The sequence below is a fragment of the Vipera berus genome (assembly GCF_964194415.1).
Source record: "Vipera berus genome assembly, chromosome: 3".
Lineage (NCBI taxonomy): Eukaryota > Metazoa > Chordata > Lepidosauria > Squamata > Viperidae > Vipera > Vipera berus.
Genome location: NC_138204.1, coordinates 82,917,946 through 82,929,572, shown reverse-complemented (window position 1 = coordinate 82,929,572; position 11,627 = coordinate 82,917,946).

The window sequence follows — 11,627 nt, the reverse complement described above, 5'->3', positions numbered from 1 at the left end:
GCCTTAACTTACTAGACCAAATGGCTCTCACATCCTGTAGACTAGAAGGGATTTTTTAAAAAAAGGAAACTGTGGGATGTCTGATACGCTATGGATGCAATTTCCAATGAAAACATTGGAAAAACTGTACAGGAATGCAAGTTACAAATTAGGATATAGTCCTTGCTTACCAACTGCTCATTTAGCAACCGCTCAAAGTTTCGATGGTGCTGCTGATGAAGATTTACGAGAGGTCTTCGAAGTTATGGCCATTGCAGCATTTCTCGGATTCTGGTGCTTGGGAACCTGGTGCTGTACACATTTATGACGGTCATGTCTCCTGGTTGCCATTTGTGACCTTCACAGCTGATAGGCAAAGTTTGCAGGGAAACTGGCAGAAAATCGTAAGACCTGGTCATGTGACATCACAGTGACCCACACGTGATTGTTTTTAACAACCCCTACTAGAATTGCTGTCATAGGTTGGGAGTGGTTATCTGACATTTCACTTTACAATTGTGTCATTTAGTCATGGAGTTGCCAGTTCTAACTGTGGCCAGTAAAAGAGGGTGGCCTGTATTACATAATAACTTATAGCAGTCCTGAAATCCTCTTCGTGCAGCTCTTGGTTCCATTTGATCAGTAATCCAGTGAGCGATCAAACTGGTGGTGCAATTTTTGAAGTGGGAACTATCTAAATCTACGATGGTGTAAGCTAGCTTGAGCAACTTAAGTTGGAATGGCTGTTTTTGAATAAATAAGCAATATATACAAGATACAAGATATACAAGCAAAGATCAGAGGTGATTTCTTCCATTGCAAAATGATGTTACGAAGATTTCTGAGCATTGACAGATTAATACATCATTGCACCCCAAATAAACATTGATGTTACAATAATCCCCCCAAAATGCATTTTATCACTGTTGCCTTTCCCTCATCTTAACATTCAGTGGAATGCATTTGTGATTTGTAGCCGATCTAATTGAGGAATCTATCCTCTTACTAAGATTAAAGGCTGCAGTTAGCGAAGGATGTGTTGTGATTGCATATCTAGGCAGGCCTCGCTGAAAGCGGCTAAGGCTTGCAATATTGTTGAAGTTAACATTTGCTAGTTTTGGAAAGATAACTCTCCTCTTCCCTTGGAGCCTCCGTCCTCTACTTAACTTTCCTTGGTTCTCCAAAATACACAAGGAAGAGCAAAGTTAGCCTCATTAAGCAAAAAAAGATATTTATCTAAATTGTGCATCTTGGTAAAAATCTAAGTGCATTATGGAGCATAAGCAAAAGGTTAGATTTTTTGTGCTCAGACGACAGTGGATGGGTGTGTGTGTCCCTGCGTGGCTAAATTACCGGTATGTATCCAAGATGAATGACATTTGGATCCTGAAAAAAAATCAAGGTGAAAAGGGAATGCCTGTAGCCATGTTGAGAACCCACATTGCAACACAACATGGCAAGAACTGGATATCAGTTTTCCAGCAGGGGTCAGGTATGTCTGGGATCATGTGAACATCATTATTCTCACACAAATACTTAAGACACCCTTGACTACAGGGCTTCAAACTTGGCCTTTTTATGACTTGTGGCCTTCAACTCCCAGAATTCCTCAGCCAGTCCACAAGTCATAAAAGGGTCAAGTTTGAAGACTCCTGCCCTTGGCTGTCCTTAGACCAAATAAGTGAGCATTTTTCAAGGGTTAAGAAAACGTATATATGTCCCACCCTGTCTACGACTTGTAAAATAAGCAGCTCTTTGTCTGACCTAATTCTTGGGAATGGCTCGCGTTCTTTTCTCTATCACAGCAAAGTTTCTCGAGATGCATAGCTACTTTTTTGCATTTTGATTAAGCCAGAGATGCATAATTCCAGGGGAATTATGGGTTTAACTGATCTGGAATTGATTTCCTATACTTTATTCTTGCTTGCTTTTAAACAATATCCGTATCAAAGTTTTGAAGAGAGCCTCTTTTTTTAAAAAAACATCGCACATGCTCTACGAAGCAACAATTCATGTACACATCCTGAAAACAAGTTTTGTTTATTCTACTTCAATCCTATTTGTTTCTCGACAACTGCAGGTTTACTGTCAGGCTTGTGAACTTGCACTGAACTCGCCATCAAATATCTTTTATTTTGTCTCGATTTGTTTTGTCTAACATCCATTTGGAGGCCTCCCGTTTAGCACTGTGTATGTTTGACTGTCTTCCAAAGAAATGCTTGCAAATGTATCCCTTTTGAGGGTACAGCTCAAAACCTCACTCTGAAAATTTGTACTGAAGAATTGAGAAACTGTAACCATGTTCAATGTGCTTTGTGAACGTAAGCACCATTGGATTCCTCATCGGGCGTTGATGGGCAGGGTGATACAAGAGTGAGCTACACCAAAGCTGGAGTGCTGTTTTGCCCTGGTGCTACTCCTCTTTTGCAGCCAATTTCAACAGGAACGTTCAAGTTTCAACACTGTAAGTTCAGCAACAATCTGGTGTTTGGCTGCTATGAATCACAGTCAAGGTTCCAGGAGAAACAGACATGCAGCCGGACATAAATCAAAGACATAAATTCTTAACATAGTAAGAAGGATCAACATCAATTTAGTTCCTTTAAAGCAGTGCTGCCTTTACGGCAGCAAGACTTTTGATAGGTCAATATTGGAAGAAAGAGGTACTGCCGACTATAGAAGAATGGACTTTAAAGGTTTCCGACCTGGCAGAGATGGCGAAGATTTCAGCCTATTTGAAAGATCATTCGCAAGAACGTTATATTATGGAATGGAGAAAATGGATTGAGTTTATCCAGAACAAGTATAGGGTTAAGAAGTTTTATGTAGCATTCGAATGAGTCTTCTTTCGTTTCTTTTTCTTTCTTTTATGCTAGTTTTTTTTTATATACATTTATTATGGTTAAGGTGTGTTTTATCCTATATAAGCTAGAGAGTGATGGATTTTAGAATCTATAGTCTTTAGTATATGGTAGTTTATGATTGCTTTTTTACATACATATACCTTGTATTTAGCTCTGGGAAGTCGGGGGGGGAGGGGGGGTGGAGGGAGGAGGGGAGGGAGGGACGTTGGGGGGAGGTAGGGGGGGTAGAGGGAGGGGGAAGGGTTTTTTTTTTTTTTTTTTTTTTCTAATGGAAAACTGTATTTTAAAACTTTTCAATAAAAAAAAAAAAAAAAAAAAAAAAAGCAGTGCTGCCTGAGGAATTGTGGGAGTTGAAGTCCACACATCTTAAAGTTGCCAGATTTTTTTTAAAAAACAACAACAACACTGCTTTCAAGCATTCTGGGCAAATGACCTTCCCCTCCTCTTCAGATAGCAAATGTAGCTACCACAGTTTGATTATGGGGAGTATGCAAAAGCACTTCCTTGGTCAGTTGTAAATTTTCCTTTCATTCAGCTCATTCCTTGGAAGAGCCAGGCTTCTAATACAGGTAGTCCTCGACTAACAACAGTTCGTTTAGTGACAGTTCAAAGTTACAACGGCACTGGGGAAAAATGACTTACGACCGTTTTTCACACTTATGACCGTTGCAGCATCCCCACGGTTCCACATGATCAAAATTCAGATGGTTGGGAACTGACTAAGGTTTACTATTGTGGTTGCGTCCCAGGGTCATGTAGCCACCTTTTGCAACCTTCCAACCAGGAAAGTCAAGGGGAAAACCAGATTCACTTGACCACCCTGTTACTAATTTAGCAACTGCAGTGATTAACAACTAGGGCAAGAAAGGTCATAAAACAGAGCAAAATTCATTTAACAAACGTCTTACGCTCAGCAACAAAAATTTTGGGCCCAGTGGTGGCCAAAGTAAGTCAAGGACTACCTGTATTGTCAAAAAAAGGCCAATGCACATTTTCTACACCATCTATACTGCAATTTGACAGATGTCTACCATGTTTGCCCCTCTTTTTAAAGAAACTTTAAAAAAAATCACCTTTTTCTAAATTTAAGTCCCAGGTTTTTCCTGCAGGGCAGTTGTTTCAGCTCTTTCATCATTTTGTTTGCTCTTCTCTATTTTGTTAAGATGCAATGACTGAAATGGTGCATAGTGTTCCCAGAGAGCTCAATGGGGATCTCTGCAGTTAGTAGTAGGGCTGGTTTGGTGTAGTAGATAAGACACTGGGCTAGAAACCAGAAGCCTGAGAAGTCTTCTCCCACCTTAAGCATGAAAGCTGGCTAAATGACTTTGGGCTGGTCACTCAGCCAACCCATCTCATAGGGTTGTTGTTGTTGTGGGGAAAATAGGAAAAGGATGGAGTGTGTTTTCTGCCCTATTTATTAAAAAAAAAAGTAAAGGCAGGATACAAATAAAATAAAAAAAATAAAATCATATTAATTTTTTAAATGGAGCTCACCTTTTCACTGTTGCCAGTCTAAATTGCTTGTTTCAACTGGTACTGCAAAGATTTGTGGAGACAGGTCCAGAGGAACCTTGTAACACCAACCTTCAGAGAGACTCAACATCTGCAATCCAGAAGAATCAAACTTCCCACAACTATCTGTGCGTCTTTTCTAAATCATCACACACGTTCAGGCTTGTTTTATATTCAGGGCGGTACTTTTGTTATAAAAGGTTAGAAAAATACAACCTAAGGGGGATTGGAAATGATGCTATGGCATATGCTTTTCTTATGCCTTCATTTCAAGGGCGCCAACTGGGATACAGCTAATAATTGTGGGATGCAAGGATTTGAGGACACCTCCCAGTTCTGTACAGCCAGACAAGTTTCCACCTGAATTAGATGGTTAGTTAAAAGGCTGGGAATTCTGATTTGGAGGACAGCAGCTCAGAAAAAGCTAGGCCACTCCTTTTATACGTTGCTTTTCTGCTTGTAATTTCTGCCAAAATACAAAGAAAAGAGGAGAAGGCAAGAAAGGAGGGGTGAAATTATGGTTGAAATTGTGGTTCCAGCCCAGCTTCTGGAGATCTTCACTTGTCCTTTTCCTACAGCTAGCTAGTTGAAACAGAGGTTATTCTGTGAAGAATCCAATGGTAGTTGCTGCAGTTGAAACTGGCTGACATATAGAATACTGTAAAGTCTGACCATTGGCAAAGCCAGCTGGGGTTGATGGAAATTGAGACACCTGGATGCTAAGGATGCTCTGCTCCAAAGAACAGAATTGTTTTGAACAAAATAACCATTCCACTATCTGACTGAATACAAGTAGTCCTCTACTTATGACCACAATCGAGCCCAAAATTTCTCTCAGATAGATGGAATAGGGCTGGAAGGGACCCTGGAGGTCTTCTACTCCAGCCCCCTGCTCAAGCAGGAGAAGCTACACCATCTCAGACAGATGATTGTCTAGTCTCTTCTTAAAAATTTCCAGTGATGGAGTGCCCACGATTTCTGGGGGTAAGCTGCTCCACTGGTTGATTGTCCTCACTGTCAGGAAGTTTCTCCTTAATTCCAAGTTGCTTCTCTCCTTGATCAGTTTCCAACCATTGTTTCTCATCCTTCTGTCTGGTGTTTTGGTGAACAACCTGGCCCCCTTTGCCTTGTGGCAGCCCCTCAGATACTGGAATACTGCTATCATGTCTCCCCTATTTCTTCTTTTCTCTAGAATAGCCAATCCCAAGTCCCACAGCTGTTCTTCGTATGTTTTAGCCTCCAAGCCTTTGATCATCTTAGTTGCTCTTCTCTGAATTTTTTCCAAACTCTCAACATATTTTTTGTGATATGGTGCCCAAAATTGGCTGCAGTATTCCAGGTGTGGTCTTACTAGAGCTTTGTAAAGTGGTACTAGTACTTCGTGTGATCTTGATTCTAAGAGAAACATTTGCTAGACATTTGTTAACAACTTTCCTTGCCAAGGAATTTCCTTTCCTTGCCAACGAATTTCCTCGTTAAGGAAATCACTGCAGTTCTTTAATTTAGTAAAACAGTTGTTCAGTGAATCTGGCTTCCCCATTGACTTTGTTTGTCATAAAAATGGGATCACATGACCCTAGGTCATTGCAACTGTCATAAATATGAATCAGTTGACAAGCAACTGAATTTGGATCACATGACTAGGGGGATGCTGCAACAGTCATAAGAGTGAAATACGGTCGAAAGTCACTTTTTCCCGTGCAGTTGTAACTTCAAATGTTCACTAAACGAACTGTTGTTAAGTCGAGGACCACCTGTACTGCATTCCTTCATACTTCATTTTTTGATCCAGGCCAAAGCCATTGATTTTGTCATCTAGTTGGGAATTCTGGGAATTGCAATCCCCAGGTTAGGAAAGACTGGCCTAGAGAAACCTAGTAGTATCTCAACCCCCAATTTTGTAAAAGATTAGCTTTGGGTGAATTGACATGCTCCCCACTTTCCAAGGACAGCCTCTGGATTCTGCAAGACCGGTGAACAGAACTCATTAGCATCTAAGCGCTACCTTTCTGCAGCTGATGGTAATTATACCCCACAGAACAGCTTAGCAATTAGTTGCCCTCTCCGAATTAAGTCGTGCTAAAACTTCCAATTAGGCAGATTATCCAACAAGAAACAAATTGCTGCAGCAGACCCTGGCTTTTTTTTTGTCACTCAAATTAGCATGCCGCCATATAATTTTTTATTATATAACTTTATTTTATAATTTTGACTAGCACCGGGTATGGATTTTTTTCTCCCCTGCACAATCTTGGTTCTTGAAGGTATTGCCAGGCACCAGTTCAACCCCCACTCCCCCCACTCCATAAAAAAATATAATGGTGAGAAAGTAGGATGGGAAGCCAAAACGTAAAATTGATTTCATCCCTTGTTCGTATTAAAATATTGTTCTCCGGTCATGTATCTAATACCTTTTCCTCCTACACTGCATTAAAATTAACAATTCAATCACAGTTCTGAGAAGTCCCTAGAGGACTGCAGCTGGCTTTGAGGCCTCAACTCAGATTTTATCCAAAGGTTAGGAGAACATCCTTTGGTGAAATGGGCAGCATATAAGAGATAGATAGATAGATAGATAGATAGATAGATAGATAGATAGATAGATAGATAGATAGATAGATAGATAGATAGATAGATAGATAGATGATAGACAGACAGACGTGAAAGTTGGACCTTAAAAAAATGAGACAGGATGAAAATTGACTCAGCTTCTTCAGCTGTGGTGCTGAAGAAAGATCCGGCATATTCCTTGTACAGCCCAGGTGACCAACAAGCAAGTACTAAATCGCCTAATGCCAGACATCACTGAAAGCAAATCACAAAACTACGTCTCACTTATTGTGGCCATGCCAAGCAGGGCAATTTACTGGAGACAGCAATTATGTTTGGAAGAGTAAGCGGTAAAAGGAAACTAGGCCGCCATCAAAGCTGGACACCATCAAAGCTGACACCAACCAGAGCATGGAAAAACTCAAACTAGTAGCGCAAGATGAGAAGATGTGGAGAGAGACCTGGTCCATAGAATCACCAAGAGTCGGACACAACTGGACATTATAAGAGGGCTGGGCACTTGCTTTTTCTGTTGATATCCTCAGGAATAATCTGCTTGGCCTGGTTAAAGCCAAGCAACCAAGTGCGACGGGCCCATTCCTCCTCTCCTTGACTGACCTGCTTCCCTCTTCCTCCTCAGCTGGCTTCTAGCTAAGGAGTAAATTGCTTACAATTTTGCAAATGGTCTTTGAAATTAAATCCAGGAGCTGCATCTCACGCTTAAGCTTCTAACTCTACATTAGAAGCAAGAGAAATAAGATTAATTCTTTCCTGGGGAGGGGGGGTTGGGTGGGGGGAGGGGACGTTAAGGCTGGTGGACTATGCATTTAATAATTGGTTTGATTGCATGATAGCTGGATTAAAGACAGATAATACCACAGAAAGGCTTAAAGAGGATAGGCTGTAGTTCAGCGTTGGAGCATATGGTTCGCAAAGTGGAAATGCATCCTAGCGCAATCCTTGGCATCAGTTCAGTTTAAAGGATTAGCTGGCAAGTGATTGCAAAACCTTTCTTTGTCTGAAGCTCTGGAGAATTGCAGCTTGTCAGAGAAGAAAGTGCTGTAATATATGGAGAAACAGGATGACTCGGCCTGTGCTTAGATTATGCGGCAAAACATTTTGAATCAAACCATATTAAATTCATATACCTCTACCCACAGCAATAGTGCAGCAGTTTGGCTGCCACCAACTCATTTATTTATTAAACAGGAGGCAGAACCAGCCAAATGGAAGGCTTATTAGGCTATCCTGTTTGGACATTAAGCCAGCAGAGTGTGAAGGTCAGAATTCTGGCCTTAACTTGTTGCAACAAACCCAAAGCTAATTAGATGACTTCAGAAAAGTGAGGCCGAGAAAGCTTTGAGCGCCTTGACAAAAGGTAGAATTCAAATGTGAATCATGTAACATTGCAACAATCAACAGCGGCCAGGTTAGACCCAAAGATTGGTTACTTTTAGACTAAACCATTTTGACAGCAACTTTTCCAGGAGGCTTCCAAGAAGACATCTTAGAGCTATCAGTCAAAAAGTACTGCACATTTCTGTATCATCATGGCCAGTTGCACTTAGCCTGAGGTTTAGGCTGGATTTGGCATTTTTGTCCATCTGTCGAGTCCTTCCCAACATCCTGAGATAGGCAGATGTTCGATGGTGTTAAAGGTATCGTCTGTTCCAAGTAAAGCTGCCTTTTGCTGTTGACTGACAGTGATTTTGTCAAGGTTGATGGTGGTCAAATGGTGTCCAGTTGTTTTGAAATTGCACCCGAGATGCCTTATTACTACTGGTACAATCTTTGCTTTCTTTTGTCACAGTCACTCTACATCTATTTGCAGGTCTTTGTAGTTTGTGATTTTTCTCCAGTTCTTTCTCTTCTCTTCTCTCCAGATACTGCTATGTCCACTATCCATTTTTTTGTCTGTGTTATTAATTTGAATCCTCTAAATGTCAGATTTCATCCAAAAGCCAGTTTGGTCTAGTGCTTAAGGCATCCGGCTAGAAAGCGGGAGGCCATGAGTTCAAGTCCACCTTAGCCATGAAAGCCAACTGGGTGACTTTGGGCCATTCACACTCTCTCAGCCCAACTCACTTCACAGGGTTGTTGTTGTGGGGAAAATAGGAAGGTGTGTTGAATATTTTCACCACCTTATTTGTCAAAATAATAGAGGGATAAAACAAATGAATGCAAGCACTGACCTCAAGCATGTGCAATTTTCCAACATCCCAGCTTTAACCAGCTAGGGCTAATGAAAATTGAAATTAGGAAATTTTCTCACCTCTCATACAGAAGAGACTTACTCATAACAATAACAATAACCACATTGCAAAGTATTTTAGCAACAGAAGACAGTACAGGGTTGATAGAAGATTGAATTCAAGTCTTCACTGATTGAGTTTGGAACCAAAGCTGTTTAGCTTATACCAGGGGTGTTCAAACTTGGCCCTTATATGACTTGTGGACTTCAATTCCCACAATTCCTCAGCCAGGCACGATGGTTGAGGAATTCTAGGAGTTGAGGTCCACAAGTCATAAAAAGGCCAAGTTTGAAGACCCCTGGCTTATACCATAGTTGATTTTGGTTGGTTTGGTGCCTTTGAATCAGTATTGACTCCTAGCAAATATGGAGCAGTTCATACATTTTCTTGACAACATCTTTGGAAGTGGCTGGCCATTGCATCCTTTCTAGGGCTGAGAGAAAGTGACTGGTTCGCTAAGCTGGCTTAGTATTTAAGATGGGGCTAAAATTTACAGTCTCCCAGTTTCTAGGTTAACCACTATACCAAATTGGCTCTGTGTGTCACAATGGCTGGTATAAATCAAATTGAATGGTGGGGAAATTGTAGACATGCCCTCTTGTTCTTTGGAGGAATAGATACTGTACATTAACTAATCACAAAGAAGTTGAGAATGGGAATTCTGTTTTAAATGCCACGGGTATGAGAAATTTAAAAATTTTAAGGATACTTTTTACTACATGTAGGTTTTCTTTCATTACCATGTACGTTGTTTTGCCCAATGTAAAGACAACAGAGGTAGAATTTCATGTAATAATTTGAAATAATAATTTTGTTATTTTGCAGTGAGAGTTGGTTCTTTTTTTTGGAACAAGTAGCAATAAGACAAAGCTAGCTTTAAAGTGCTGAGTGCTTATTGTATACCTTCTCCTCAAAAATAGGTTATCGTGCAGATATTTGATTTTTATTTTTTGGGTGGGGGGGAGCTCTCCTTAAGTTACATTGAGCCTGTATCTGGGTGTTTTTTTCCAGGGAAGCATTTTGAGACCTCAGAATGGGCCAATCAATGTTTAACTGGCAGGTACAGCAAATGGGTGAAGGATTATCAAAGAGGTCTAAACAGTGGCTTGCTTCTAGATTAGGCTCTGCTCAAATGACATGTATAATTAGAATACACAGTCTTTTAAGAGTTATGTGGAATTAGGTGGCACTTACAGCTTCATTTCTCTTCAACGAATGCTGCTCAGTTTTACAGATATTTCTTTAGAAATCCTTTGAAGCAACTGCATACTCTGAGATCATGGAAAAATACTGATGAGGGGCCTGGCCATTGTGTGCAAGTCATCGTCGATTGCGCAAAGGACTTCTCACAGCAGTAATGTCATATCTTCATGGATTTTCGGTGAGTGCCAGCATGAGGCCAGAAAAACACAGCAAAAAGACTCAGAGGCAGCCCTGCCCTAGCTTGCTGCTCTCTATTTTCTGGAAGCGATTCATATTCAGGGTGTGAATCTGGGATCGATTTATGCAAAAACTGCAGTGTTTTATGACAAAAGAATCCTTTGGTCAAGGCTCCAGCATTTCCATCTGTGAAATGGGGACTGGATTTTAATTGTTCTGTACAGTACATTTCTTCCTCTGATCCTCTTATTGAAGCATTTTCCCCCACGCCCCAGAATGACTTTTAGCGAATGGCGTGATATTGCCTCTTGCTGGGCCCTTGATTTTAAATAGCAACAGAGCAGTGCAAAGCAAAAGAAATTGGCAGCTGCAAATAATAATTAAATGGCCACGTGATAAGACTTTTATTTATTTATTTATTATTTATGGTAAGTGACCAGCTTACATAAGGTAACAACTAAAGTAGTAAACAAGCCAAGTACGGAAGCGCCAGTTTGAGTTCTAATGCCGCATCTGATTTGGCTGTTGCTGATCAGAGAGCTGCTCTTTAACTGATGTGGCTTCCCCCCCCCCTTTTGTGATGGTCACTGTGGTCCAAATGTACACAGCTGGTTCTGACGGCCAATGAAAATGCAGTGCCTGCTTTCCCAGCTCTATACATTGAAATGACAGCTTGTGACCATCAGACATGTACTGTGGCATCACTCATTTTTATAGTATGTCTTTTCCCAGATGATTCCTTCTATTCTGATAAAGGGATTTCCTTCCTCAACTAGGCTTGAATTCCCACTTCAGGAAAGTCGACGCCTTTTGATTCGCTTTCTCCCAAGCACCCTCTCTTTTGTTGGTCCGGCTGTCCTCCTGGCCATATTCTAAATGGACAAAACAGCAGTATTTATGCTGCGTGTATATTTGTTTTATGGCAGGGGAGTGGAAGTCCACCGGTCTTAAAAGTTGCCAAAGTTGGACACCCCTACGTATTTTAGGGAGTAAAATCGAAAATAAACTCATTTAACCAGGAACCTCTGTGGCTTCTTTGTCCTTGGTACTTGTGCCAAAGAGGCTTTTATATCTAAAGCGCTATGGAAAC